At 45.9% G+C, this 7,500-nt stretch overlaps 1 protein-coding gene across 3 annotated transcripts in view; it reads right to left on the bottom strand.

The window, feature by feature from the left end:
* Window positions 1–7,500, bottom strand: part of mpp2b (membrane palmitoylated protein 2b) — a 55,134-nt gene that overhangs the window by 47,146 nt on the left and 488 nt on the right. The window contains exon 1 of one of the 3 annotated variants that reach the window (XM_031567751.2): window positions 6,839–7,500. This exon is cut by the window's right edge and continues 52 nt beyond it. The exons of the other annotated variants lie outside the window; for them this stretch is intronic. The gene's annotated coding sequence lies outside the window, so the exon portion shown is untranslated. The remainder of the gene's footprint in view (window positions 1–6,838) is intronic. 3 annotated transcript variants of the gene reach the window in all.

The raw sequence follows: 7,500 nt of genomic DNA, 5'->3' as shown, positions 1-7,500 counted from the left end.
GTGTGTACATGGTGCATCACTGGGTCATATCCAGTCCCTGGCTCGCTCTCTCTCTCTCTCTCTCTGTCTCTCTCTCTCTCTCTCTCTCTCTCTCACACACACACATGCATTCTTTCTCCCCCTTCTTCTCCTTTCCTCTCCTCATTCAGTCAGTTTTTAAACCTCTGAGGCTTCAGATGAGCAGTCAGACAGTCATTACTGCCAGAGGGACTTACCACACTTCACTCACACACACGCACACACACACACACACACACACACACACACACACACGCGCGCGCACACACACACACACACACACACACACAAACCCACACACACACACACACACACACACACTCATACGCACACACTCATACGCACACACACACACACACACACACATACACACACACACTCATGCACACACACTCACACACACACTCATGCACACACACACACACACCCACACACACATACATACACACACTCACACCAGTCAAACACATGTATTATACTTACACTAATTAAACAAAATCTGTATACTTACTCTCATAAAAAATAAGTCTACTCATAGTACTCAAACAAAATCAGTATACCCACTTTAATTCCACAAAATGATTATACTCACATTACTGTAAGCATACTTTTAGTCTCATGAGACAGGATGAAGTGAGGCAAACCAGTCAAGACCACACGTGTCATCCCTTCCAGAGTAATTAGACCAGCTGTGTGTGTGTGTGTGTGTGTGTGTGTGAGCTGGGAGCAATAGGAGGCTTCCACTTCCTGTAGTATCACAGCACCCCATAATTACAGTTTTCAGTCAGTCACTGTGGTACATTTCTCCTTAACTTTCAAAACAGTAAGTGCATTTCTCTGAGCAATTAGCACAAACAGCAAAAGCCTGTAGCTCTCTCACACACACACACACACACACACACACACATATCTGCATACACAGCACAGCTACACTCTTGCTGGCAGACATGATGAAGCTTACTGTAAATCAGTTATCATTACGTGTCAATCATATGCTTCCTCAGTTTCAGTGGCATGTTAGCTTTGGAATGTTTGCTAAATGACTCAGTCATTCAAACCTTGAGTGTTTACATGTGTGACATCAGAGGCTTACTTCAGTTTACTCTCAATGGGCCCAATGATAAATCTTATCCGTCCCTGATAAATAAGTCTTCATGAATCTGACATGCTACACAGAGATGCTATCACGCACGTACACCTTTCTGTAATATGCACACACACCAGTGTGATATATGCACACAAACCAGTGTGATATATGCACACACAACAGTGTGATATATGCACACACACCAGTGTGTAATTTGCACGTACGCCTTTCTGTAATATGCACGCACAACAGTGTGATATATGCATACACCAGTGTGTAATATGCACACACCAGGGTGTCATATGCATGCATAAGAGTGGGCTATATGTGTTATAAGTATAAGTGTAAATGGCCGTCTGATTAATTCTATGGATGGTTTTTCCACACAATACACACTTGACCAGTCAGCATTAAACTAGTATGTCTCAGCAGAATGACATCATCAGTCAGCATCAAACTAGTATGTCTCAGCAGAATGACATCTTCAGCGGTGACGGTCCGGTCCTGCAGCAGCAGGCAGCGCGGGTGCGTTGGACAGCCCACGGCCCTCCTGCGATGAGAAGCCTTTCACACCCAGCCACGGCCTGCTCTCTCGCATGCATCCAAACATGCCCTAATCCATGGGCACGGGTGCGTTGGACAGCCCACGGCCCTCCTGCGATGAGACACCTTTCACACCCAGCCACTGCCTGCTCTCTCGCATGCATCCAAACAGGCCCTAATCCATGGGCCCTGATGTGCCTGACGCAATGCCTGACTAAAAATAACCAGCCAGTCTCCACACAGGTCTGTCTCCCCTCATTACTTTACAGGAAAACGCTTGTATCCAAGACAACGGCAAGAGCCTTGTTTTCTCTTTCTCTCTCTCTCTCTCTATGTCTCTCTCTCTCTGTCTCTCTCTCATTCTCTCGCTCTCTCTCCCTCTCCAGCACTCTCAACTAAGCTCCTCGCCATGGCAACAGGAGAAAATGTATAAAATAATTATAAGCTGGAACAGGATTAATACTGAATACTGCTTGGGTTTGATACAGCATGAGGTCCAGCTGCTGCTGCTGCTGCTTCTACTGGTGGGTTTGTGTCTCTGTTTTTCAAAACAGTACCAGAACCCATGTAGTACCAGTAACAGTACCAGAACCCATGTAGTACCAGTAACAGTACCAGAACACAAGACTGTGTGTGCTTGCGTGGACTTAAGTGCATGAGTGTGTCTTATTAAAGTGATTATTAAATGTGTGTGTGTGCTTTTCTGTCCCCGAGAGTGCAAGTATGTGTGTGTATGCATGCATGCATATGCATGTCCATATGTGTTTGCCAGTGTGTGTGTGTGCTTGCGTGAATATGTGTGTGTGTGTGTGCATGTGTGTGTGTGTGTGTGTGTGTGTGCGTGTGTGTGTGTGTGTGTGTGAGTGTGTGTGTGTGTGTGTGTGTGTGTGTGTATGGTGTGTGTGTGTGTGTGTGTGTGTGTGTGTATGTGTATGTGTATAGTGTGTGTGTGTGTGTGTGTGTGTGGGTGGGTGTGTGTGTGTGTGTGTGTGTGTGTGTGTGTGTGTGTCTTTGGTCCTCTAATTGCCTCTCCCGGCTCCAGAGTCCAGCTGGTTTGAATGTTGTGTTTAGCGGTTAGCGTTTAGCGTCGGTGGCTGTTTTAAAGGCCAGCACTGACACACATGATGAAGGCTATCGATCCGCACCTCCTCATAGTCATCCCTTCAACAGCACCTCACCTCCTCATAGTCATCCCCTCATAGTCATCCCTTCAACAGCACCTCCCTCCAGACCCATTACAGCTCCCTCAAACTGGGATTAACACACACGCCTAACACACACGCGCACACACATGCGCACACACACACACACACACGCGTACACACACACATGCACACACACACACACAGACACGCACGCATGCGCACACACACACAGACACACACAGACACGTATGCATGCACACACACACACACACACACACACACACACACACACACACACACAGACACACACAGACACGTATGCATGCATGCACACACACAGACATGCCCTGTCACAAAATCTATGCCAAGCCAGGACTGTGAAGTAAAAATGAGTGCATCTGAAGACAATCCAAAGCATCTGTGAGACATGTTGAGCTGGTGACAGCAGTGCTGAGGTGCCCAGAGCCCAGAGCAGAGAGCAGAGCAGAGAGTAGAGCCCAGAGCCCAGAGCAGAGAGTAGAGCCCAGAGCCCAGAGCCCAGAGCAGAGAGTAGAGCAGAGCCCAGAGCCCAGAGCCCAGAGCAGAGAGTAGAGCCCAGAGCCCAGAGCCCAGAGCAGAGAGTAGAGCCCAGAGCCCAGAGCAGAGAGTAGAGCCCAGAGCAGAGCCCAGAGCAGAGAGTAGAGCCCAGAGCAGAGAGTTGAGCCCAGAGCCCAGAGCCCAGAGCAGAGAGTAGAGCCCAGAGCCCAGAGCAGAGAGTAGAGCCCAGAGCCCAGAGCCCAGAGCAGAGAGTAGAGCAGAGCCCAGAGCCCAGAGCCCCATATGGAAATGAGCTCCAGCCCTTTGCCTCATGAATGTTTGATGAGGGAGAGGTGCTACTATGAAGTGTGACCGCTCAGAACTGTGCTGTTAGAGGCTGGGTTGGCACAAACACACACACACACACACACACACGCATGCATGCATGCACACACACACGGCCTGTCCGCTCAGAGTTGTGCTGTTAGAGGCTGGGTTGGCACAAACACACACTGAAACACACACAGTTACACAATCACCCTTATATACACACTCTAAAACATACACACTGAAACTCTCTTAAACTCACAGAGACAAACACACAGACACTTAAATACACACACTTGCGCACATAGTCCTAATCATACACAATTAAACATTCACATTTAAACACTCTCATACATTCTTAAACGCTTAAACACTCTTAAGCACACTCTAAAACACACTCTTAACCATACATTTAAACACTCACTCTTAAGCACACTCTAAAACACACTCTTAAGCACACTCTTAAACACTCAATCTTAAGCATACTCTAAAACACACTCTTAAGCACAAACTTAAACACTCACTCTTAACCATACATTTAAACACTCACTCTTAAGCACACTCTAAAAGACACTCTCAAGCACACACTCTTAAACACTCATTCTTAAGCACACTCTAAAACACACTCTTAAGCACACTCTTAAACACTCAATCTTAAGCACACTCTAAAACACTCAATCTTAAGCACACTCTAAAACACACTCTTAAGAACACTCTTAAACAACAAATACTTAAGCGCACTCTTAAACACACACTCTTAAGCACACTCTTAAACACACACTCTTGTTACGTAACACACACATGCTTCATTACTGTAACTGATATTTGTAGGCGTTTGTTTCAGTTTTGATCAATGCATGTTATCAACTGAACAGAACTGTAACACCTATTCCACCCAACCCTGGTCTCCCATCTGAAGCAGCCGTGAGGCAGCACTGGCTCACACCTGCTCCTGGCCTTTCTGTCCCTCGGGTTTGCAAATGTACACATTTCAAGATGTTTACTAAGGTTCCTGACAGGGTGTGATATAATTACACCGACAGAATGATTTGCCCTGTCTACACAGCTTCAGTTCAGCACTTTCATAGAGAAGCACTTTAGTGAGTGAAACGTCAAGCATTGAGTTTCCTGACCGATCAACCCTATTCAGACTTTGGCCATGTACTCGGAGGCCAACACAAAGAGGAGCACAGAAAGAACCACTGCAGCAGAAACATCACGACGTGACAACGTGACAACGTGACAACGTGTCTCACAGGTGCGATTAGCATAGCAGCCGTTACCGTGGCGACGACCCCTGCGGCCAGCAGAGCTGGATGTGAGTGTCGGATGGGGATATGTTTATGAATGAGACAGCGGGAGACCTGAAGGTGATCACTGACATCTGTGTGTGTGTGTGTGCATGTGTGTGCGTGTGTGTGTGTGTGTGTGTGCGTGTGTGTGTGCGTGTGTGTTTGTGCGTGTGTACATGTGTTTGTGTGTGTGTGTGTGCGTGTGTGCGTGTGTGTGTGTGTCTGTGTGTGAGAGAGAGAGAGAGTGTGTGTTTGTCTGCGTGCATGCATATGTGTGTGTGCGCATCTGTGCATGTGTGTGTGTGTGTGTGTGTCTGAAGTCCTTGGTCGGTGATAGAATATCTCAGATACTCTACAATGACACTCTATAGTGTCTCTCCAGCACTCTCCAGTGCTCTTCCATACAATTATGTAGAGGAGTGGGGTGGTGTGTGGAACCGTGTGAGTAACGGATTATGTGCTTTTCAAGAGCTGTTTTATAGAAAAAAGAAAAAGAGAGATTAAAAGTGTGTGTGTGTGTGTGTGTGTGTGTGTGTGTGTGTCTGTGCCAAAGCAAGTGATCAAGTGACAATGAATTAGTGACAGTCATGTACTATATTATTCCTACGTAATTCATAAAAGAACAGAACACCCTCTTAAAGTATATTGAAATGCATCTCAAATGCCAAAAAACAATGCAAACTGATTTTTTTATGCTTATTGGTCACATTAAATACATGTATATTCAAGTTTGGATGTTAAAGGTGTTTTGTAATCTTGTGTATGTTGTCCATCAGGTTTGAATTAACATTAGCAAAAGGTCACAGCCATTACACCTCCAAGTCAGAACATCAATCAACGCTGTCTCAATTGGACCTTTAATCGTCCCTGCCAATTAAGGGAGTAGGAATTAATTGTAACTATTATTGTGGTGCAGACCTTCCATCACGCCAACTACATGCATACTAACTACATGCATACTAACGCTGGCGATTCAGCCCTTTTTCATGCCAACTACATGCATACTAACTACATGCATACTAACTCCATGCATACTAACGCTGGGGATTCAGCATTGTCCCTATGAAGACTGGGTGTGTTTCCTTGGCTGCTTTCATCTGATTTTCCTTTGTGTTTAAACTTTCCTCACCTACACCTAAGCTTTTCTTTTCTTTCATCCCCTGTTCTTTTCTTTCTACTTCTGCCTCTCGCTCTTATGCTTTTTTCTCTTCTTCTTCCTCTTTTCTTCTTCATCGAACATCTTTCTCTCATTTTGTTATTCTTCCTCCACTTCTTCTTCTTCTCCTTCCTCCTTTCTTCATTTGTAAGAAAGTTTTTGCTTGTTTCCGATCTCTCAGCCCCCAGTTGGACGTCGGGAACACACACACACACACACACACACACACACACACACACACATAAAACCCTGATTCTGTTGCTGCTGCAACTTTATCAAAGCGAGAGTGCTGAGAGGGATGAAGGGATGAAGGCTGCTTTAATTCCTCTTAAAAGGGCCAATCCAGAACGCAGCCGTGTCCTAGGCTTGATATGCTAATCACACGCACACACACTTATGAAGACCAGGGCCTGTCTGTCTGACTGAGAGGGTGAAGCCGACCTGACAACCTCATGACGACCTGACAATCCTATCTCTCATCTGACCAATGCTTCAAACCATACAGGCATACACAGGTGTGCATAGGGTGTGTGTGATTGTGTGTGTGTGTGTGTGTGTGTGGTTGTGTGTGTGTGTGGTTGTGTGTGTGTGTGTGTGTATGAATGAGTGACCCACCACCTTGAAACAACTTGACTCCTGACCAAGTATAAATTAAATCATAAAGTAGCTATTACACAATTAAAGCACTAATCTATGATCTGGTGACATACAATGAGCTTGATGCCGCATTTCCCATTATTTATATAATACGTACTGTATATAAAGTCCAAGTCAACAGAGTGTATCAGTTGTTGCTGACGCCGATGACACACGCAATGGCCACTAGAAGGCCGGCTTTCAGTCAAGCTGGTATGGTGCGATACGCAATCAGCAACAGCATGCTCCGTCTTCCACTACTTCCGTGTTTAATTACATCCTTCTTCCTCCTCCACCTCCACCCTTTGAGTCTCAGTGGGTGTGTATGTGAGCGTGGAGAATGAACGGAAAACAACCAAATAGCAAATGGTAGATGTATGGTCCAAGGCGATATGTAATAACTTGAAGAATCCACTCCTCTGATACCTCAGTGGCATAATTCAAGTCACCGCCATAAATCAGAACGGGCAAGCACAGAGCGCCGCATGTGAGTTTTAATGTCTAGATTGCAGTGATGCAACAAATTCCTTGCCCGTGCGCTCCAGTAGCAGACGGTCACACGGCTCGCAGATTTTAGCAGACGCGAAACAAAGCATCGATGACTGAAGCCCTTACTCTCTGAAGCTGTTCGAAACACTCCTGGCTAAAAGCGATGATTGAGCGGGGATTCCAAATCGTGTCAACGGTGCTCACAGTTATGCAGACCTACAATCAGTTTAATTTGACAGAACTGACGAAGCAGTGGTCCCCACGGCGACTAACGCAAACTATCACTGATAA

Source organism: Clupea harengus, chromosome 1 (assembly GCF_900700415.2).
Source record: "Clupea harengus chromosome 1, Ch_v2.0.2, whole genome shotgun sequence".
NCBI lineage: Eukaryota > Metazoa > Chordata > Actinopteri > Clupeiformes > Clupeidae > Clupea > Clupea harengus.
Note: the sequence above shows the minus strand (reverse complement) of the source record. Positions and strands in the feature narration are given on the sequence as shown.